The 23,674-nt window shown below is 47.2% G+C and overlaps 2 long non-coding RNA genes across 3 annotated transcripts; one reads left to right on the top strand and one right to left on the bottom strand.

Moving 5' to 3' along the window:
* Window positions 1-5,881: 5,881 nt before the first annotated feature.
* On the bottom strand, window positions 5,882-7,153 carry LOC111934880 (uncharacterized). Of its 2 annotated transcripts, XR_015274958.1 has the most exons (4): window positions 7,025-7,153; window positions 6,480-6,619; window positions 6,144-6,317; window positions 5,882-6,018 (listed from the first exon to the last, which is right to left on the bottom strand). It is a non-coding gene; the product is annotated as an uncharacterized LOC111934880 (long non-coding RNA). The 2 variants fall into 2 exon arrangements; XR_002867471.2 differs by having other exon boundaries at window positions 5,882-6,317.
* A 9,244-nt stretch (window positions 7,154-16,397) lies between these two features.
* Window positions 16,398-21,900, top strand: LOC111934881 (uncharacterized). The gene is made up of 5 exons (XR_015274851.1): window positions 16,398-16,548; window positions 19,516-19,798; window positions 19,893-19,995; window positions 20,872-21,173; window positions 21,542-21,900. It is a non-coding gene; the product is annotated as an uncharacterized LOC111934881 (long non-coding RNA).
* The last annotated feature ends 1,774 nt before the right edge of the window (window positions 21,901-23,674 follow it).

Here is a 23,674-nt window from a genome sequence, read left to right on the forward strand (position 1 = left end):
CCAGTGTGTTTCACCTCTCACCAGGCTGCCTCTGCAAGAGTGCCTCTCTTCCCCGCTCTGGCAAGGTCTCCACTCACCAAGCAGAGCTGGTGCTTACTGGAGCTTGCTGGACCCTCCCTGGTGCTTACTCGAGCAAAACTCTTTATGGCACTGGGAAGGCTGCCAGGTCTGTGAGAAATGGCACCAGGTTTGCACCTCCACATCCACATGGTCACTGAGAAATTGCAGCCCAGACTATTTGGTCCTTCCTAGTGCCCGGACAGAGGGTGTTGTTACCAGCCAAGCAGAGGGGGTGGTAGATAAGGAGCTCATTTTGGCACTTTCCAAAGTTTTCGTGGCTCAGGTTTTGTTCAGGTAGCAGGTCAGGCAGACACAGGTCAGCTTTGTTAATGTCTGGTCTTGGAAAGCTTCTTGTCCAAACCTGGCTGCAATCTGTGCCTTTTGCCTTCAACCCTCTGTATTTCCATGCTGATCCATTTGAGCAATGGTGTTTGGATGAGCTTTGCCCATCAGTTGCTCTGTGATACTTCAAGGAACAGAGAAATAGAGCAAGTCCCTTTGTTTCTTCCAAGGGTTTTCAGGTGCCCGTGACAGCTGGCTTGAGAGAGTAGATACAAGTCTACTTGCTTCCTAATTTTTTAACTTAACTCCAAATATTTCACTGTTCATTGATCATTACCTGTCTCCTCCCTAGCAGATGGATGTGTATTGGGGACATTCCTCATTTTTCAGGATGAGAGAGACGCTTTTCTCCATCCCAGGCATTATGCAGCCATGAGAAGTGCCTGCCAGAGGCACTGTCTGCAGATGGGCAGTGAGTGACTTGCTGGCTGACCTGGCACTCTGCTCTTAAGCTTGGCTTTTTTTGATGTTAATGACCCTCACCACTTGTCAGCCAGGACAGTGCTGCATATTGGGGGCCATACAAGGTACTAAAAGGAAATAAAGCATTTGGGAATCGGCCCATGCACACAAAACTCAACTGATCTTCATCTTGAAGTTCAACAATAAAATGAGGTAAAGATATTTGCAAGGACGTCCCCTTGTTGTTTCTCTGTGCTAAAAGGCTATGAAATAAGGAGTGGAGATGTGTGTGCAGATACATGAGGATGCTGCTGGGCAGAGCAATCTCCAGGTTCTGTGCTGACACCCTGCTCCTCTCCATGGTGATGGGCTGCAGTGCCCGCTCCTTGTTGATAGATGCTTATTGCCATCAGGACTGCAGGGCACAAAATGCACTGAAAACAGGCCAGCCACAAAAACAGCTCCTCTGAGTTGATTTCTGCTGTGTCAGGAGAAAATAAGTCTATAGAGGAAAATACAAGAGGGAGCTGGGACAATCAAACACAGCACAGGGGAGAGACTGCTAAATAAAAGCAGTGGCAGTGATGTGCCCTCAGTGAGGAATCGCTGCCTTCTCCACAAAGAGTTAACACTGGATCAGCACAATCCCTATTTTTAACTGTCTCCAGCAGTTTCCTAGCAGCCTGCTTTGACTGGGTTATGCTGAAGGCCTGCCTTAATGTTAGTGCCATTGGGGAAAAGAGGAATTCCTTTGCTGGCCCGGGAGCGGCAGGACATTCCCAGAGTGTCCTGCTTTGCTCATTGCCTTTTCCAAAGCTTCTGTCTGGTTGAAATAAGAGCCCTTCCAAAATTTCCAAGCAATTAAATTAAAACTCCTTGGAAGGCAGGCCTGGATTGCCTTTCAGGAAGGGAGGCTGACTGCAAGCAAAGTTAGCTGCTGTTGAACTGTACAGCAACGCTTGGAGCAGTTTGCCCTCCCATGGCCAGTTCGAGCTTGCAGCTTCTGCTCTCCAGTGCTGCCACAGAGGTTTCCTTTGGCTCAGATGGATTCAGACTCTGGATTAGCATTGTGCTCTTTGCCTGTTTCTTTACTCCAACCCCCAGGATAATCTGCCTGAAAGGGAGAGCAGGGGGTTTGCCGGAGCAAAGTGCTCTTGTGGACAGTGCCCAGCACCGCCTTCTCCAGCACTACCTGCTTCCTTGCAGGTAGTTCTGAGTGCTTTGGGATACCATGGGCCTGTTCTGCATTTCGTGGTTTGGTCACTAGTTTGTGGTTTGTTGAGGCTCTTGTGTAAGCTCCAAAATACCCAGAGCTGCTGCACCTCAGTGGGGACACCTGACAGGGATTGCAGGCCGGAGCACTGCTGGGTACGAGCTCTCTGGACACTTCTGCATTCACAAGACAAGTGAAAATGACCTCAAGTTGTGCCAGGGGAGGTTCAGGTTGGACATCAGATAGAATTTTTTCACTGAAAGGGTGGTTAGTCATTGGAACAAGCTACCCATGGCAGTGGTGGAGTCACCATCTCTGGAGGTGTTCAAAACAGGAGCAAATGTGGTCCTTTGTGATATGGTTTAGGGGGTTTGGCAGTGCTGGACTTGAAGATGTCAGAGGTCTTTTCCAACCTTTTTGATTCTATGGTTCATGGATCCTGTTGTGAGGTCATTCCTCCATTCTGAGGCCAGATCCCTCACATATCTCTTACGTTTGAGCAGCCCCACTGCAGGATGTGCCTGCAACAGCGGTGCAGAGAGCCCATTGGCCTGGCATGGGTGGGATCAGCAGAGCCACAGAGCAAATGGGGTGAAAACAGGAAACTCTTTTGCTTTTCATCAGGGTTTTGCATGGGAAAACGAGAGATTAAATGCATACTCCTAATTTCTGCACTCTATTTTAAAACTGCATTTCCTGAGATTCAGACTTGCAGGCATTTAGGCAGAAGACAGCAGTAGATAGGTTGGTTCCTTCCTCCTGCCCACCATCTTCAGTGACATCCCAGTAAACAACCAGGTATGAAGCACTGATGTTTCGTTCCTCCACCTATCTGTCAAAAAACTTTTTCTAATTTGCCTTTTGAATTTGTTTGGTTTCTTTTCCCCAGCATCTTCAGTAGATTCCCTAACATCAACTATTCTTGCAGCCCAGACTATCTGCAGTGGATTTCTAGGCAGTAAGTGCATGACATAGAGCAGTTGTCTCCCTGGTGTTCTACGGTGTCCCCAGCCTGATTCTCCAGGAGACAAAACACAGGAATCTGGTCCCTGTTAACAGGCCATTAGCACCAGCAACATCCAGAATTGAATGTCTTGGTCTTTGAGCAGCCAGCAGTTACTGCACAGTGTCCAGTGCAGCAAGTGTGGAAAGCCAGATGATTTTAATGACAGGGTGTCCATTGAAGTCTCTGGTTTGCAGGAGGTTGTGATAATTTCCTCTTTCTCCCAGATAAAAGAAATGCAGAGTAAGAGAAGTTCCTTGGCCACTGCTGGGTGGACACTTTGAATATCTCATTTAATTTACTAGATAATGATCACATTTATGGAACAGCTTGTTTCAATTTTCTCATTATCACTAACTGAGATGATAGCTTATTTAATCCACTTCTGCACCACTTCACACACAATGAGAAATGTGGGAAGGAAAGTCATTCAGAAGAGTATGTGGAGCCCTGGTGTAAGCAGGTTGGTACAGATGAACCTTCAGTGTGGAAGGCTCAGGTTTCTGATGAAGGTCACTAATAGGAAGCCATATGGAACTGAGCAGCTCTGCAGGACCTGTGCTGTTGTCCATTCAGGACTCGGGTCATGCTGGAGTTCAGTGGCTGAACCAGATGCCAAAGCTTTTTCTCTGAGACAGTAAGAAGCCTGTGCTGTTAAAAGACTGATATATTGTCTGCCAAGAGGACTGAAGCAAATGATGAATGAGATCAGAGATGAATTTGCTCTAATACTAATACGTTATATGTAAGAGCACAGAGTGTTTCCGCTGATTCTGAAAGAAATTTAATCCTCTGCCACTGAGAAGGAAATGGGCTTGTGAGTCTGAGGAAGGAATGCATCATAATCCCAGAAGAAGTAGGCAGTGATTTCTTGGCACTGGGGATTTGGCAGGATTTTGATGTGGAACAGGAGCAGGTTTAGCCAGTGGATTTCAGCAATGGCAAATGGGGTGAAGGACACCTGTGGTCTCTTGGCTGTCCCTGGGCTGCTGTGTCTGTTTTCATATCCTTACCCATATAATGGTAGAAAGATTAATTATTCAGAGTTTTCACATGGAAGAGAACAAGTTCTCATGCTGCTAAACCACCTCCTTCCCTGATCACAGGGCATGGAAGGCCCTGCCATGGGAGAGGATGGGATCCCAGCTTCACTGTCAGCCATGGAGGAGAATCCCCTGACGGCTCAAAGGGAACTGCCAGAGAACTCTGACATTGTCTCTTGATTTTTCCGATGTGACAAACAAACAAACCCACCTGCTGTCCAAAGCAGAGCAGGCAGAATGTGACTAAAGGATTATATTTACCTTCACACCTTTATGAAGGCTTATGCAGACCCCTGAAGTGTAAAGTAAAATTATCCCTCTTATTTCAGTTGGCTTCTCAAGAAGGAGGTACACAAGAGGGGCCTGAAGTATTCACACACTGAGCTGTGTTCAATGTCTCCCCCAAGAACCTTCTGGAGAAGTCAAATGAAAAGCCAGGTGTGCATTGCAGGGGGATTTGGTTTTCCAAATAGAAACTATAAGATGAGGAGAAAAGCTGTGTTTTCAAAAGCAAGGAACTCTTTGGAGTCCAGTTGTAAATCAGACTTTCCTGGATCCATTATGTAAAATATCTGCTTGACCTGTAGCGGTTTAGGATTCATTCTTTAAATATTCTTTTGAGCACCAGCGTCAGAGCTCTGTCTAAAAAGTCCTTTATAATGGGCTGTTCTGCCTTCAGCTCCTACTCATTTTATGCTAATTGCTGACAAGTCATAATTTTCCAGTAAACCACTCAGAATAAGTTCCATGCAGATATTAATGACACAATAAGTCTTTGAGCAGCCACCGAGACTGAAACATGAAAAGCTAAAGGCATTTCCTTTTGGGATTTGACCCCCCGATGTACTGCTTGTCTTCTAGGCAACAGGCAAAAATTCTGTGTGTGGATGGCTGCTTTCTAATCCCCAGCTCACACTGATGAGTTGAGCAGCTACCTACAGGATTGGCTGCGTGAGGATGAGAGTGACTGGCTTGCAATTCCTGCCCAGACTTAGGGGAATGAGGTGCCCAGGTCCCACCAACACTGGTAGCAGGCAGTGCCACATTTACTGAGCATTTCTGGAATCCAAGCTGTTTCCTCTGGCACTGCCAGCTGCACTTCTACTCCAGCCTTAAGGAGGGGTGGCTGTGAGCTGTGTGACATGGAGGGGTGGCCAGGGTGCCCTGATGGTCAGTGGAATGGTCAGACAGGACTGGGTGTACCACTGCTGCCTGAGGAAAGAGTCCACTGCAGGCAGGCCCAGGAAGGGAAGCACCAGGAGGAACTTCTGGCCAGATCACCTCAGCTAAGGAATAAATCCTCCCGTGCATTTAGCCCTGCAGACACACATCTGCTGTCCAGCGGTGAGCGGGGGAAATTCTACAGAGTGAGCTCGTTCCAGGAAGCTTTAGTCTTATTGGTTTTTGGAGGAAACCCAGAAAAAATTCCATTGGAAAACTGAGAGCTATTATGCAGGATAACTGTTAAATGACTTGGTATTTGCCCTTGGAGACCAGCTCTCCCAACTTTATCAAAAATTATATAAGTTGATTCTCCAGTTTTGTGTCACTGCAGGCCCAGGGTAGTGTTTTCTACAGAAGGATCATGATGTTCAACAATTGTCATCGTATTTCTGTTCTTTTTTTATGTGTAGAACAAAAAGGAAAATTAGAAAGAAAATTTCTAATGTAATGTAAATTTTCCTACTGACTTGTTTCTCTTTAGAGTCCAGTAAGTTGTGGAACACTGCACATTTTTCAGTCCTTTCAGTTATTTTATTAAGTAACTCCTAGTATCACTTATGGTTGTTTAAAGAGAGGAAAATGGGACTTTTCCTGTCTGCCAATTAATTTATTGTGATTAGCACACAATCTTCAGGGCATCACCACCACCTGTGGGCCTTTCCTTCTTCCTCTGCTTAGCACCACTGGTCTGGTGTACCTGTTTACCTGTTAACTCAAGGCATTGTCCCCACCTGGAGATGACATTTGTTGACATCTTGCCTGGATGTCAACAAATCTCCTTCGAAGGAGATGTTGAAGCAAGAGGGAACAGCCAAGCTAGGACCTTACGGGAAAGAGGCAAGTAATCAATTCTTACAAATAGCTCAGGCTGTGATGGAGTTGAACTGGTTAGGAGCTGATGAATAGCTTCCTCTTCTTTCCTTTGGTTTTGAATGGGCAGGCTGTGCTGCTGTGCACAAGCTCTAAGCATCTCTAATTTGCAGGGAAGGCTCAGTTGTCCATTTGGGACCAGGGCTGGCACTGGTTGTGGCTGGAAGAGGATGGGGAGACCCAAACAAGTGGTTTCTGCTATTCAAAGTGACCATTCAGTATTTCCCCTCCACCTGCAGTGCCCTGCTCCACACCCTGCCTGGTGAAGGCATTGGGAGGGACTTTCCAAGGCCTCCACGTAGCTCTTACGTCTGTCCCATACCTGTGAGCTTGGGCTGAGTCATCCCCCAGGCAGGTCCTGGCAGAAAACCTCTGTGACTCAGGAGCTCCCAGGAGCACAGCAGCTGGGAAGAGCCACCAAATAAGGGAAGCTTTCTCCTTGCCACCATGCTGCTGATCTGCCTGGGGGCAAACAGGACATTCAGATGTTCTCATAGGCTTAGGAAGGGAAAGGAGTGAATAGAAAACAGAACAGAATGGGAACAGGGGTGGAAGCAGGAAAGCCATTTTGGCCTGGTGGGCTGTACTGCTGCCTATACCAAAGTCTCTTCCCGTCATCCCAGTCACATGAAAGAGGCTTCACTGCTCACCAGAAAACCGATGAAAGGTGCACAGTGCAGAAAGCAGAGGATGGAAAGCTTTGTTAAACACTGATGATCAGTGCCCAACACAAGTATCTTCTGCTTCAGAAGAGTGCCCAGTGTTGGGAGAGCAGTGCCGAGCCTCAGCCTGTGCCGTGGGAGGCATTCTGGAGAGCAGAAGGGCTGGGTTTGTGTCAGTCACCAAGGATCTGGGCAGGGTACACACCGTGGGCACTTCAGAGGGTCATGGCCATCGCCAGGAGACAGCTAAAGTTGCGGTCAAAGAATGAGCCACAATGAAACTGTGGCAGCCTGAAGTGGCCGTGTCCACTGTGATGTGAGTGAGTGAGGGCAAAGCCAGCCTGCACTTCCCAATAAATGTTACATTGTGGTGTCATTAGCAGGCTAGGCAGCAAGGCTAAGGATTAGTCAGTCCTTTGAAGTTCCCAGCCCTCTCCCACTCCGCTGTCCTGCGCTTGGGGCTGTTTGAGGCCAAATGGTGTCTCTGTGCTCGCAAGGAGCTGTCATTCTGTCAGGAGCTAGTTAGAACTGACAGATAATGCTTGATTTTACATTATAACCCGTTTTTTCCCCCCACGCCGACTGTACATGTCTCTTCATGCCCAGGCCGTGTCATTTCCGTTTGTTTCCGCTTCTTACATCTCTCTTTGGCCGGGCTCTCCTCCTCCCCGCCTGCAGAGCACACGTGAGGTTTGGGCTGTGCCCGGAGCTGTGCAGACTTGCAGTGCTGTGCTTCCAAGCTCACTCCTCACCAGGGGAAGGGATGGCACAGCCTGGGTTGGGTGGCACCAGGACAAGCAGGAGGCAAAGCCAACAGCTTGCCACTGCTCCCATGGTAGGTGTGGTATGACCAGCAGCAAAGGTCTAAGTACAAATGAGTAATCTCCCTTTCGGCCCCTTTCAGCAATTTTGTCTTTCATAATTGAAAAAAAATAAATTTACATCCCTTTGTGCTCCATTGCTGCATTCTGAAGGCCACTAAATGTCTCTTTGCTGAACTAATCTTTAAGGTCCCTTTCAACCCAAACCATTCTAGGATTCAATACAGCTTATCATCAGTGTGGCTCCAGCTGAATCTAAACCACCCCTGTGCTCACAAGTGTTGTGCATCAGACAGCTGGGATGTCCTGGGGTGCCATCAGGCACAGGAAGCCCATGGGGCAGATTGATGCTTAATTCAAATCTCCTGAGCCCCAGTCGAGAGCTTTTAAATATCTGACCACTCTTTCTCACCTGATCTGGAAAAGCAGCAAAGCAACTTGTCCAGTGTTAAACACATCAGTAGTTTTGCTTGGATTGGCAAATCCTGTCACCACCAAATGCACTCATTTTAAGGTGTCCCAGTTTTAGGAAGATAAAAATAAAACTTATTCCATTTAAATAATTTGGCAGTTCATTTAAACCTTGCAGGAGTCAAGGCCAAGCTGTACAGCTTGTGTTAAAAGAAAGAGCTATAAAAGTGCAAGCATGTTTTTCCTTCAGGGGAAAAACCCCCACCATTTTCAGATTGCCATGACAAGTTCTTATATATTTATCTTTTTCTTCCCCATTGATGTGTTGGAGGTAGCTAATAAGCTGGTAAGGCTGATTATAATAGATCCAAAACCAGGACTCGGAGAGATTCCCCGCAGCCCATATCCGACAGGTCTTGTCACTTGGATGCATTTGTGAAAAGCTGGTTTGTCTCTCAGATGACAGATGCTTTGATGAGCTAATCATCTCATTTCCGTGAACTGCACATCTGTAAAAACAAAAGGGGATGAGACTCGAACAAGTGACTAAGCCCTATTCTTGTTTGCATTGTTTCATTGCTATTATTTGAGTGGAGCTGCTGTGGAGCTGCCTGCCCCACGCCAGCTCACAGGTGATGTGACATGTGCTATTTTGAGCAGATGACTCCTCTCTGGGGTTCTGCTCACCACAAAGCCCACAAGAGGTTTTTTGCCCACACCTGGTGGTCTCTGACACCCCAGGAGCAACCAGCCTTGGCTCAGCCAACCTCTCATCTCATGAATGTGTTGCTCCAGCTTAGGAGGCAGATAGAAAGGGCAAAGCTGAGGAGGCAACAGCATTGCAGAGGTTCCTGGGGGTGACAGATGCTCTTCTCCATTTCCTGGGGGTGGCAGATGCTCTTCTCCATTTCCTGGGGGTGGCAGATGCTCTTCTCCATTTCCTGCACCAGTGGCCAGTGTTCATCCCCACTGCTGGGTCTCCTCAAAGCCACAAGCAGCAAGAGGGTCCTCCTCGAGCTCGACACATGTGGAACAAGTGCTGGCCGGGGGACAGGGGTCAAGACCCTGCCACAACTTTTCTGCCAGGGCCATCAACTTTGTGAGGTCACCTGCTCCAGGAGGCAGTAGCTCTCTCATCCATGTTAGCCTGGGCAGAAGCTCGATGCTAACAGGTGGTTTCCTGCCTTTGTTATTGCCTTTCTTATTTCCCATTATTTTTTCAGTGTTTGTGCTCAGCAGCCAGTGAGGCACAAAGATGAACAACCCTTCTGAGGCTTTTTATACCTTTTCTGTGCTTTTTCTTTATATTGTGGCACTTTTAGGCTGAAGCACCAAGGGTTCTGAGTTCCCACAGAACGCAGAGGAACTAGGGGCAGTTCAGTGGCTCAGTCCTGATGCTGAAAGTCCTCACATCCATCCTGTGCATCAAACCCTCCAGCCCATGTATTCATTCTGGAGAAAGGTCCAACAAAGAAATTTAGTGTGTGGTAACTAATTTACCTTTGTTGTCCACATCTAGTTAATTTAGATTAAATTTCCTGTATGTGCTTTACCAGTCATGTTTTCTTCTTTAACTTTGTGGTCCTAGGTTTCACTCCCTTGTTTCGGTGTTTTCTGGATTAATTTTACAGCAAAATAAATTGTAACTATGTCAATCCACCAGTATGATTATCTGAATCAGGAAGTTTGTTTTTTCTGTAGTTTTTTTGTACAATAGATCTGTGATGAAGGAGGAGCAGATAAAGATCCTTGAGGGAGGGATATGCCCAGCTACTGAGGCCACAAATCCTCAGAAGTTTGTTTCCTTTTTTCAGTTCAAACATGAATTTATGAGAAGGACACATTGTATGTCCTCCACCTCCGCCTGTCCAGAGCCATTTATATCAAAGCAAGAAGGTTTTTTTGCTCTGAAGTGGAAGTTTAAAAGGAAATTATCAGGTACTTTCTAAACCAGTTTTGCATCTTTGTTGCTGCTTTATCTGTAGTAATTTGAAATGCTGGGGGTGGAATGCTTTTTGATGGAATGCCAGCAGAAAACTAAAGCCCAGCTTTAACCCTTGGGCTCCTCTTGTCATAGCTTTGTACCTCAGGATCGTGTTCTGTGGACTGTAAAAGTTCCTCACACTTCTCTGGCAGAAGTGAGGGGAGTTCAGGATGTGTGTCTTTGCCTGACAGGGGACACAGAGCTCTGAGGGTGTTTTTGCAGGGCCAGGGCGGTGTGAAGGGAGCTTCCAGAGCTGACGGGGTGCAGAGTGTGGGTCTGCGGCTGCTCTCTCCCTGCTGTTTTTGCTGTGGGCTTTGTGTGCTTTGGGCTGTGTTTTCCTTTGGTGGGGGTTGCAGAGGAGCAAGAGGAGCTGATGCTGTCCTTACTGAGGCATTTCCAGGCTGAAAATTCAGCATTTATGCATTAGCCAAGATTCCTGGGATGGGGTGCTGGTACAGGACTATCCCAATCCACAAAAATGAGTCTCACTGAGAGCAAGCAGTCTTGGTGAGTCTCCTCCCTCCATGTTCATGGATCAGCCCTGGAACGTGGCTCAGTGGTGGCTTTTTCTAAGCAAGTTGTTCCCATTATTTTTACTTTTTTTTTCCTTTTTTCTTCTTTTGCCTTAGTTCAATGTAACAACATCAGAGCATGGAAACTACGCCGTGAGCTAATGCTGCTCCCAAGCAGGAGTTAAAGCATGGCCATTCCCCTTTTCCATTTCCTTACTAACAGCTTCAGACCTTGGCATCTATCAAAATAGATGCTGGAGCCAAAAGCTAACAAAGGTGGAAATGATCTCTGCAGGGCAGGCTGCTGTTTCCTTTGATCTGGTCTCAGGCCAAGCAGATACAGCTCCAGCTTCAGCCCCTGCTCGTGATGTTTGCAAAGCGCAGTCACTGTACCCAAGGCTGGAGAAATGGAGAATTTCCCAGCCCAGGGAAATGTCTGTGCAACATGAAAACAAAACAAAACCAGGAAAGAGCAGATGTCCTAGAAGTGTGGGTTTGGAACGAATATGCATAAAAGGATGTTATTGTTGTGGGTTGTAGGGGTCACCTGTCCCTTGGGAACCAGCTTTAGCTTACAGGGACACAAAAGTCTGGAGGATCAAGAATTTGGCGGAGCTACACTTGAGCTGCAGAAATGCGGGGAAAGGCATGTGATGGGAGAATGCCAGCCCCTAGAACCCCATCTAAGGACAGTGGAAGCTACTGGGGATCAGAAATTCAAGCTTTGTGCATACTGGTTTTTGCACTGAGAGGAGAAGCAGAGCGTTCTCAATGTCCAGAGCCTCTGAAGGGCAGGTATAAGTCACCGGTGTCATTGCATCTGTGCAGGGTTTGGTATTGACAGAATTTTACTTATGGATCTTGCCCTAATGCAGTTAAGACTTCCTTGAGTTTGAAAAGTGCTTTGAGATCTTAAGATGGATTGGTCTTTCTAGAAAGACAAAACATTGCTATATTCACCTTCTTTTTCAAACCTTTTATTATAATTGCTCTCTGTGAGCACCAAATTCACAGGAAAAAAATGTATAAAGCATTAAAAAGTCATTGCTGTCTGTCTCCTTTCCCCCACAGATTGCTGAAGTTTCTCAATTTTGTACTCAGTTTCCATCACTTGGGAGACACATACATCAAGCCAATAGGATCCATAAATATTCTTAATCCCATTTTGCTGGCAATTTTTTCCTGCTTTAATCTAATGCAAATGGGATCCCAATTCATATGAGAAGCCACGCTTCTTGCCTTGGCAGAAATGCCCCCCCAACCCTAAATGAATCACACTTATTTCATGTTTACATGATCTCTAGACTTTGAAACCCTTCAAGGGCACCTCAAAATACACCCTCAGTTTCTACCAGTTTGCAGGCTCCGGAGGAAATACTGGAGGCTGTTCAGAACAACAGCCTCCAGGCAGGGATCGGGGTGTACTGGAGACTCATCTGGCAGTGCCAAAAAAAGGAAATGCTGTGTTTTGGGAGGGTTTCTCAAGCTCTCCCCAGCACAGAGGGTGTGGGGGGCTGGCAGCGTTGTGACGGCTGAAGCAAGTGGGATCAGCCAGAATGAAGCTGCAGCTCCCAGCTCTGAGCGGGGCCGTTGCCTCACCGTGCTCTCCAAAGGTGTGTTCCCTGCGTGGCAGAACATGTCACCCTCATTAAGCTCCTCAACGTCACGCAGATCTGGAGCTGGTGATTTGCTTCTGGGACCACTGCCATGTCTCGGGGTGCCTGACGGGAGGATTATTTTTGTTCTTTGCAGAAGACACTGTTTTCCAAATGGATCATAAAAAGAAAAATGTGCTCGTAGGTGTTGAAAGAGCAAATGCTTTTGCATTTGACTGCACTGTGCTTTTTCTGGTTTCTGTGCTCCTTGGAAGCAAATGGGGGCTTTCATCAGGATGTTAAATTCTGGGTCCTTGTGGACTGGCTTTGTCCACATAACTGCACTGAGGTGGTTTTTAGGGGAAGGCAATTGAAGCAGTGTACAGTGATTCACAAAACAGACCTTTTCAGGCCCCCTCTGCTCCCTCAGCCAAGTTTTGCCTTTTACATTTTCCTGGGTCTTTTTGGTTTTGGTTTGGAGGCATTCATGCTCTCACACCCCACCAGGGTGTTTCTAGAGCTCCACTAGGGCAGCAGCTGTGCCTGGTTTGAACCTCATTTCATCTGCTCTCAGGGAGATGCTGGTGGCCCCCTCCACAGTATTCTGGGGCAGCCTGACATGCCATGTCCTGCCCATGGTGCTCTCATTACCTGCTCTTTCTCTGCTCTGTGCTGCCAGAGACCCTCCTGGACCCATCCGTGCCTGTCCTGGAAGTTGCTTCTGGTGCATGTTTTTTTCCATGCCTCTGGCTTTTAGCTTGGGTCTCTCCAAGTGTTCCCATGAAGTCCTTGGCACCCCATTATACACTGATTTTGAAGGATTGTGGCCCTGGTTTTCTGCACTGTAACATTTGGATCCATTTGGTGATTTGTTTGTTAGCAGCTCTCTATGGTTGGCCTGCTCTCCTACACCAGCAGGCTTCTCCTCAGCCACCAAATGTGCTGGTGTGTCGTGAAATCCTTCTCCTGACTCATCCTTCTGATCCTTTAAACTGCCCACTCCAAAAGCACACTGTAGGCTGGGATGAGGAACTCACCCGGGCATGAGCTGTGCTGATGCCTCCATCCAAGCCTCTCTGAAGCTTCTGGAAAGGAGACGGTGGAGACTGGGACATGAGTTTGTGTCTTGTCTGGATGCTGAGGAAAAGTCCTGAATTTGCTGAACCAGAGAGGCCTTTACCTTCACATGCTGGCAGGCAGGTTCAGCTGGGAAAGTGTTTGGGGAAAGGCTGATGGTCAGACACTGTTCTCTGCTGCTGGTGTTTTGGGTATGGTGATATCTCCTATTTCAATCAGCGCTTTCAAAAAGCTCCTTTTTGTGAGGTCAACAAGAACAATTTTTCATTTGCATTTTTCACACAGTGGAAGAGAAGGAGCTGGTGGGGCTGCAACTGGGGATGTCCCTCCAGTCACAAGCTGGGTCCTCACCGGGTGCTCTGGAGGCCAAGCTGGCACTCAGTGAATGGCCAGAAGGCAATCAACAAAATCCACAGCCTCTGCCACTGAGTATGCAGGATTATCAAATATTTCCTGCTGTTAAAACCCCATAGAAATGGGAACAGCAGCTTCAGAGAATTTTTTCTCTCCATCATTTTATTCACCTACCATCTGAGCTCTGGTTGCAGGGTCTGTCTCTGGAGCAAGGTGGGTGGATATTGTCTCTTTTCCCTGTGAATTCCTCATGGCACTGTTGATCTCCTGACTTAAATTTTTGGTGCAATTAAGGAAAGCAGTATCATCAAACTGTCTGTGCAGGAAAGTGATGATCAGTGACAGCCTGAATGTGTCACATCAGCAGCTTCTTATGAGGCACTCGCTACCTCCACAGAAGTTATTTGTAGATGGTTTTAGTTGCTCTTTGACTTGCTCAAAGGAGAAAGAGTTGTTCCTCCTATTAAATTAAAGAGGTCAGCGGGGCCTGCAGAGATTGCCTCTTATTTTTGTGTGGTCTTGTGAAGTCCTGCTTTCCCAGCCTGTAAAAAGCAGGATGTTCTTACCTGATGGAGGTGGGAGGTGTGCTGAGATGTGCAGCACAAGTGTGGCAGAGAGAAAGGTACACAGGCCCAGTGCTCTGCAGTGAACCCAAACATGGGGCAGAGGCTGGGCAGAGCTGCCACTCCTGGAGAGGGCAGGACACAGTTGAGGTGCTCTTTGCTCCAGAACAAAGTCAAAGGGGAATGCACCAAGCAAGCAGCCATCCCCAGGAAACAACACAGTGCCTGCATAGAGGCATGGGTCAGGTGGGAGACAGAAGTGACAAAGAAGCCTTGCAGAGAAATGTTATTACTGGTGGTTGTGTTTGTGTGTCTGTTTATTTTAGCCTTCAAACAATGCATTTGATTTTTTTTTTTTTTCATTTTAAATACTTTTTGAGCCCAGCTTCAAAGTGACCTCCTGAGGTAATGGTTCATATAATTCCTGGCAGAGAACAGCTTTTGAGTAAAAGCTGGAGCCCTAAAATGAGACCTCAAAATATAAAGCCATCACTCCATTTTCCCCAGGTACCTGCCTGCCTGGAATCCATCCTCCTTATACTCCTTTGTTTGAACTCTAGAATGGGTGACAATGTTATTAATTAAAACTGTGGCATGCACAAGTTTTGGAAAGGGAACAAGAAATGCAAAAGCAGTGATTTCCTCCTCCTCCTCTCCCTCCTCTGCAATTTATTCTATTCTTGGATTTCCATGTGATATCTTGTCCTGCAAATAAAAATCCCAACCCACCTTCCCCATCCAGACTTACTCTGAGGAGGTGCTTGGGAACACCTTTTGCTTTGAACTGAATCATTGCTTTATTTCCTAGATATGAAGGCAGCAGCAGGGACCCACCCACCTGCTCCTTGGATCAGGGGTACTGGCACTATGCAAATATAACACAAAAAGACATGCAGGCAGTAAATCCCTGGTTGGGGGATGTGAGAGAGGTTCACAGAAACACCTTTTTCTTTGGGTTCACAGCCTTTTCCAAGTCAAAGGTGGCCACTTACATTGCCTCCATCTAGGTCAGGCTCCTGAAGTGGAAAGATGTAGAGCAAGTTACAGGTAAAAACCAAGGATCCACTGCAGTCACCTCCTCTAGACGACAGCTCAGGGCCCATTATCTAGTCTGGCTTTCTCTAATGCTCTGCATCCCACAGAAAACCTTTTTTGTAACCTACTTGCTGCTGCTCCCCATTTCTAAAGAAAACTGCTCTCCTTTACTGGCCTGGGTGCTGCAAGGAAAAGTTCATTGTCAGTAGGGATGTCATTTTAAAAAATTAATGCATTAAAAATGTTTCCTTCCTCTACAATAATGATAATCTTAATTTCTGAGCTTCCTGCAGTAGAACATTTTCTTAATTGAATTCCTAATACATTGAACATCTCTAAAAAGCATGAATGGCAATTTCATCCTGCTGGCTGCATTCTCCTGAGGAACACTCTTTGGGGACTGTTCATGACACAAAGACCTTTTTTCCCTCTCAGGACAAGGTTTTAACTTCAGCCTTTGCCCACCAGTCAGTATCAACCCTTGTTCTCAGTGTGGTGGATCCTTTGCTGGAGGGGAGTTCCTGTGTCTGTCCCAGGGCACAGCTACAGCTCTGCAGGAGCTACATCACCACTGGGCTGCCTCTTCAGCAGGTCCAGCAAATCTCCTGTTTATATGAGCACAAGGTCCTGCCAAGGACTTGCTTGCACCATTCCCTTGCCAGGTGTGTCCTGGTGCTGGCAGGACTCCTGATGGGGGCCTGCTGCACCATGCTCTCCATCCCAAAGCGCATCCAGAGACATCTCTGATTCTTTTAGGTGCTTAGGACCTCTGCAGAGTTAGTAAAAGCACCTTTGGAGGTGTTAGAGTTGCCTTGTCTCATTGGAAATTAGATGAATGGAAAGAGAGAGGGGAAAGCAAAGGGAGGATGGGAATGTGCAGAGCTCCCCAGGAGATCGTGTGCCATGCTCGGTCATTTCCTCTGACAGAGGTTTTTTCCCAAGATTACTTTGTAGTTATACTTTGTACCTGTCATTTTGTGACTATGGATGAAGCATTTTAACTTGAAAAGTTATTCCTTAGATCTGGAAGAAAGATGACAAATTTTGCGGGGAGGGGGAAACCAGAAAAAGTACTGGGAAATAATCTCTTCATGGGAGGTCTGAATTCTTCCCTCTCCTCTGAAGGTCAGTGTCTACCCTGAGCTCAGCTGCACCACAGATCCAGCAGAACATCTCTCCCTTGGTATCCAGCTTCATTATGGTTCCTGTTTTCTCTTCCCTCCCAGGACAATTGCACTGCCCTGGGCTGCTCACTTGGGAAGGGAGCCCCAGAAGCAAACCTCTTGGGCATGGGAGAGTCCTGGTGGAAAGCTGTTTGCGTGCAATGGGAAGATGCCTAGCTCAAAATCACTCTGCAATCTTCCACTGCTATCCACTGTAAGTGTAGCAGCAGGCAGATCAATCCTGCTGGCTAACAGAGAACAGTCTTTTACCCCTAAAAAGTGATTGAGTACAGCTCTGTAGAAATAAAGCACTGATTATCTACATTTCACACCAGGTCTATGGGCCTAAGTGTGTGCAAGAACACCTTGAACTCCCAGGGCTCAACACATCTGCCATTAGAATAAGTTGTACCAGGGACTGACTGGACCATTTCACTCTTCAGTGGTGATTTTTCAGAAAATGCACTGTACTGAAGATGATTTTCCATTTGGAATAGCACAGGAATGCTCTCCTAAAACACTGAACACGCCTGGTATTTTTAACTTAAAAATGGCTGCTCAAAATACAAGGAAAAGTGTAGGTAATTAAGCCCCTGATCACTTAAAATTAGAGCACGTGGCTCAGAGAACACAGCCCAAATCAATGAGGGCACAGCGCTTTGCTAAAGGCATCTCTAAAAACAAGTGCTATGGAGCGGAAGAAAGGTCTAGAGACTTTTCAGTTCCCATCTACAGAACAAAATTGTGCCCTTTTGTGGTAATTTTAATATTTTTCTAGTGACTTTGATTTGCTATGTAGAAAAAACAAGAGATAACAAACACTAATTGTCTCCAGCTTTAATGTTGTATTTTCCAACTGCCTCCCTTTTCCCTGATCACATGTATGGAGTGCAAGACACATTTTACTCAATGCCAGAGCTGACCAAAAGCTCTCAGTATGTTTTATATTGGTTCAGTTAGTGACTTAAATTAAAAAAATTAATTAGTAATAATTAATTATTAATTAATTTTTTAAATGTACAGCAAGATGGTGACTGCAGCTCAGCCATGTTGCTGTGACAGTGGTCTGTAGGAAAAGCTAAGCAAGCTGTTATGGGTGTCAGAGGAATAAATCTCTTATCTCAAAGGGCTGATCCATAAAGGATTGATGGTTCAAGCCCTGCTCTCAGACAGGTCATTTTTGGTACAAAATGTAAATGTTTTATCAGCATCAGAACATCTCATGGTTCAATTACTGAGCCTACAAGAAGCCCCAGGTTGTCAGCTCAAGCTTCTCACATTAAAGGGAAAGCCCAAAATGAGTCTCAGTGTCACAGGCTAGGGTCCTGCATTAAAAAAAAATAAAAGAAAAAAGGGAAAACACATTAAAAGTCTACAACTGAGAATTTTCACAGTGTGATCAAACCCCCTGCAACGAGAGAGAGACTGACATGACTCTTAACTCCAGTTCTCTGTCTCAGACCCTAAATAGTTGAGGTCAAATTTTTAATAGAGAAGGTGAGTGATAGATTCCAGATTCACAAGTCAGGCAGCCTCCTGACGTTTTCTGTCTGTAAAAATAAGTAGCCTTTCTCTACTTCTAACAGAAATCTCTTCCCTGGCTCTCCTTGACGGTTTCCTCTCCTGTCTCCACCTCCAGAGATGTCTGAACAGTATAATTTCCTTTTATTTTTAGCCATCTTTCATAATTGAAAGTATCTCTGCGTCGAATAGAAAACGTTCCCATGAATTCCTCAGAAGGCACTTAGAGCAAGCAATTGATGAGAATGAAATATTTAATGGGGTTTTATACCTGTGAACCTGGTGACACCGGCACATCTCAGCAGCAAAATTTTCATTACATCAGGATGGATGGGCATGAGGCTTTCACCTCCCCAGCTTGGATTGTGCTTCTCTTTTGGGGTCAGTCCTGGATCTGGCCTGAGGGGTCTGGGAGTCAGTGGCAGGTGAGGAGTGGCTGCTCCTGCCCCCAGAGCTCCCAGTTCTTCCTATTGAGGACCCAAAACTGCTGCCTGGGGCAAAGCTGATGTTTCTCACTTGTCAGAGCACACAGGGTGCCTGCAGTGCTCTCCAGAGACACAGCCATATCCACAGGCAGTTATTGATCTCATCTCAGCAAGGAACTCCTTGGAATCAGACCCAGAGTCCAACCTGCTCCTTTTCTTCTCTTGCAAAGTAGCCAGAGCAGATGTCTCTGGAAAAAGATGACACAGGAGCTCCTTCAGGTCTCCTGCATACATGCTGCCCACACACAAGTTTGCACTCAGGATCTTCCTGAGGCATCATTTTTGCCTTTGTATTTAACAGTCTGTGAAGGATTTTTCATCCCTGGATTAGCTCACCTTTTTCTCAGGCCTGTTCTGTGCTCCCATTTTGATGCTCAGGGAGACAGACCCTGCTCCTGCTTATTCTCAGCAGCTCAGATGGATTTTGCCTCGACCTGAGGAGCTGCAGCAAGAGCAGTTCAAAGAAAGTGGAGGAGCAGAAACAGCCCCCCTGTAGCCCACACTGGGGCAGGATTAATTCAGTTTAATGTAACTACTAAAACTGACCCTGAGAATCCAAGGCTTTAATTGCATCAACTTCACAAATCAAGCTTTTTCTAATCAAACTCTCTTGTTGTGACTCACCCCTAGCCCAGAGCCAACTGCTGTGGAGATAGAGGAGACAAGCCTCAGTTCTCTCTACCCTTTCTCCCTTCCTAACCAGCCATTAACATCTCCTTCCTATGTATCCCCTTCTGGGCTGCCTGCCCTCACCCCCCACATGTCACTGCTCTGTCCCCTGCCACCTCCCAGCTGGCTCATGCATCTCACAGCACCCTGCTGGAAAGGGTGCGAGGAACCCTCTTTTGTCCTTAAAATTAAGGAGGCCTCTTAATGAGTACATGGGCATCACCCTTGGGGGTGTCTCCTGTGCTGCCTGTGTCAGCCCCTCCTGGTTTTCTCTTGCTGAAGCTGTGGAGGAGAGCTTTCAGCCTTGCCTCTGTTTGGGAACCGTACCACCGCTGGAATTTATGAATCATAACGAATCACGTTGCCAGGCACAGGGAGGGTTATCCGTGTGGGATCTAATAACTCCCGGACGTTTAATCACCTGTGGTAGGTTCTGAGCACGTTGCATGACAGTTAACAGAACTGACCTTTTAAGGTGAAACCACAGGAAGGTGTTTCTCTCACAGGTCTTTCCTCGCCTGGCTTGTTTAGAGCATGCTGTGAGCAGCAGGACCTCCTGGCCTGGCAGAAGCAGGAGGGAATGTTGTCCCTCAAGAATTCCCCATTGGGATTTCTACAGAGATTTCAACATCAAAGAAAGGAACTGAGTCTGAATTTTGCACGGGGCTGTTGTTCCAAGGTGTCCACAGACACTCAGAAGCCAACACGATCTCCCAAGAAGCCTGGAGAGGTTCTGCCATGCCAGAGGAGGCATCGCTGGGCCTGGCCCGTGACTGCACGTGTGTGCAGGTGAGTTGTGTGGGCTCAAAGCTGCCAAACCCCCGCCACTTGTGCATCCTTCATTCACTCCTACCCCAAAACCCAATATTTTTCCCCTGTGAAGAGTTGCCTCTGTCAAGAAAATACGAATTATGAAGATCATGAACTGCCCCTTTCCTGTCTGTGCCAGTCCCGTCATGCTACTCCCCAGTAGTGCAGCAGCTGAGGTAGGTGCCACCAACACTACATTCTCAACAGCCTCGTGAGCTAAGCTGAGCTTCCCCAACACTGATACATCTGCTGTGTGAGCACAATTGCATTTAATTGCTGAGATAAATTTAAAATAATTGCCTGGGTAACATTCCCTCTTCCAGGGGTGTTTGTGGATGAGCAGGGCTTTTCTGGGTAACCCCACGCTGTGCCCAGGCACTGGCAGCAACTTTTCCAGACAGCCAAAGCACAACTCCTGCTCTCGAACGCTTCCCCACGGCCCTTGGAGTGGTTTCAAGTGAAAAGCAAAACGGCGACATTTTAAATGTTGCCTCCCACACAGTGTCTCTCTTCAGCCTCCGTTGCCACTTGCTGCGGGTTCAGAAGTCTCTGGTGGATCAGTCTACCCCCGGAAAACTGTGGGTTTGCTAAAATAGAAGCATTTTTGCAGAAGGCAGTGATTTGGATGAATGTTTTGCCAGCACACATCTCAGGCACTTGCAATTTGTCTCAGCATTTTGTGTTTTTATTTTATTTTGGATTTAGTTGTCTTGTAGGCAATACTACCAAAACAGAATATTTCAATGTTTGTAAATAATTTTGGTGGGAGGGGCAGGGGGAAAACCCTGATTTTCAAATACACTTTGAAATACCAATATTCCCTACCCAGCAGTAGTCTCTCTTTGCTCTCATCTCACGGTATCAGCTCTGGTTACATAAAAGTTAATGGCACTGGGAAAGGACCTGAATGTCTTTCCCACTAATATGCTTTACTTTGAGGATGGTGAATTATTTAAAATGCTTTCTATGTCTTTATATAGTCTGTCCCAAGTCACAATCTCATATTTCCTTAATGTCAGTCTCATAATCGATTATTCCTTTTGTGGTAGCAGCTGGCATCTCCTGTCAAGATCCTGTCAAGGACCAAGGGGCAGTTGATACCTTCCTGGGTGGTGATGGAGAACAGGGCAGATGGAGGCTGCTGTCATGCACCAGCTCAGCCAAAGCTGGGGATGTCCATGACCTTCACAGCCCAGGATGAGCTGGAGGAGAGCAAAGCCAACAGCTGAGCAGAGAATTACACCAGCCAAGTGAAGCAGACCCTGGGGTTGGTGGATCCTAAAGAGAAAGCACTGGACAAAACAGGAAAAGCCCTTTCAAGACAATGGGAAGCATTTGAATTTGAAATGCCTTGGTAAATGCTGTTTTCTGGCACCTGGGAAAATTTCTCAGTAGTCATGGCAGGAAAAAAGAGTAAGGAATAGTGTGTCCAGTGGAAATTCCTGCAGCTCTTGGCTCAGCAGAGTAGAATTATTGGAGACTGGAGCCTGCTCAGGACAGTGGAGCTAACACCTCCACCCTTGCAAGAACTGGGATCTTGGGTGACCACAAGTGGTGAGCTTGGGATGTCATTAAAATGCAACTCCTGCAGCAGCACAGCCCAGAACTCCCTGCTGAGCAGTTTCATCATGCTGCAAACTTAGAGGGAGGGTGTCAGCTACTAAATCACCCAAACCACTTCCTGCAGCACCTGCTTTTAACTCCCATCTCCTGTCCCAATAGTGCCTAGACACAAGTGCAAAGTGCTGGATCTTCAGCACACATTGCCACTAGAGGAGCAACACACAGGAGTAACACCTGTGCCCTCACCATGGGCAGAAGCAGAGCATGGCCCTGCTCCTTACTGGAATGCACTTCTCCAGCACCTGGCCAAGCCTAATGGCTGAGCATTGCTCCTGGACATGGACTAGAAGACAGGCAGAGACATCTCGAGGAGGACTGTGACCCTCCCAGCTGCCTGCTCACTCCTCAGCTTTCTCTTTCTCAAGGGCTTCGGGAAGCTGCAGAGGTTCTGAGATTTTTCTTTTCCCCTTTCTTGAAAGTGTGGCTAAAAATAAATGGAGTGTTGAAACCAAGCCCAACCCAGAAAGCAGAGTGTGTAGGTGTGATGCAAACCAACACCTGGGGCTGTGAAGCATCCTGGGGGAGCTGGCACCCATCTGGCAGAAGTGTTCTCTCTTTCTCCTCACTCTTTCTTTGGCACCTTGTCAAAGAGCACACAAGATGCTGAACCTTTAGTACTCTTGTTTGAAAATGACCTAGACATGTTGTTCTGGTTATGAGGAGAAGAGAACAAGGAGAGAACAAGTTTTCATTTGCAAAACTATCTGGGACCCCTGAGCTACTGCTGTGCTCTCAGGTTTTATTTCCTGGCTGAAGGTTTCTAGTGGTGGATGGTAGAAAACAGTGATGGCAGATACTTCTTTGAGGTGGTGGACCAGGACAGTTCTGAGGTTCTGCCCCTGGCAGGTATAAATAGACCAGCAGACAACATAATTCGACATTCTTGGACAGGGTCCAATGGAAAGAAACTCCTTCAAGTACCATAAAACCATAGAACTTCATCTTAGAACCTGTCAGGAAGACTGCTGTGTCTCCTTAATAACAGGTTTTCCATGTCTGCACAACATGGACATGCCAGCCCCACAGTGCCCCCTCACTCACACCCTCCCAGCAAGCATGGGGGCAGGCCTTGGGTGTGATGGGGAGTCTCCCCTGAAAACGGGGGATTTACGGAACTTTGTACAGTGAGAAAAGTCATAAAACATGTGCATGACACTGCCCTGGACCCCCAGAGAAGCCATGCACCCTGCCAGAGAGGAGGGGATGGGGACAGGGAGGCCATTAACATATCAATCCTTAAACAGCCTGAGGACTGCAGCTACCATGGGTTAAGGGCTGTGGTGGACAAATGTGGGCTTTGTGTCACCTCCAGTGAGATGGAGATTGGCATTTGGTGCAAGGGGAATGTGCCCCTCTTGGGTTCAGTAAATTGCTTGGTGATGCCGTGATCTTGGAGCAGCCAGGAGAGGCTGTGTGCAGCCACAGGGATGGGAGAGTTACCCTGGGACACAAAAAGGGCCTGCATTTGGTGGGTAAGGGTGGTAGCACAGGTGGGACTGTAGAAGATGAGTGTTATGAGTTGCATTGGTCTGCAACAGCCTAAACAGGGGCACCTCTCGGGCACAGCATCCCAGCAGCAACCTGAGAGGCAGTAATTCCCCTCTCCTCCCTGCCTTCTCCATCCCCAACACCTCTGCCAGGACTGAAAATGGTAGGAAAGTATCCTCCAAGCAAGCAGAGTCAAAGAGCCATGAAGGTGGAAGGAGAGCTGTGAAATCCGGGTGGGAACCAAACAAGGTGTGATTCCAGGGGCAATTTTCAGGGAAGGGCTTCCAGGGACAGTCCAGCTGGTGATGTCTGTGGACACCAGCCAAAGAAAAAGCCATGAGCGCTGCCAAGACCCTGCATTAACCTGCCCTCCCCTCATGCACCACCCTTGCTGATGTAAGTGCAGGGCTGGAAGCATTTTGCTCCCCACCAGCCCCTTCCTGCTTATCGGGAGCCGGCGGCGAGAGCAGGAGCTGCTCTCACAGAGGAACCCCACAAATCCTCGGATGAGCGCCCGGACCGAGAGCCGTTTCCCAGGGGGATTGGGCTGGATTGGATAATTAATCACAGCTTGTCTGGGGGAGGATGAGGAAGTCTGAATAAAGGTGTTAACGGCTCTTAAAGGCTTTCCTGGTTTGCAGAGGGTGCTGCCTCAAACAGATTATCTGGAAATATTATTAGCTGGAGTGGGAAAGGGTTTTTTTTTCCTCCCGTAGGCTCTTTGCAGCAACCCTAAATCTGCTT

This window comes from Cyanistes caeruleus, chromosome 11, assembly GCF_971803275.1.
Source record: "Cyanistes caeruleus chromosome 11, bCyaCae1.hap1.1, whole genome shotgun sequence".
Lineage (NCBI taxonomy): Eukaryota > Metazoa > Chordata > Aves > Passeriformes > Paridae > Cyanistes > Cyanistes caeruleus.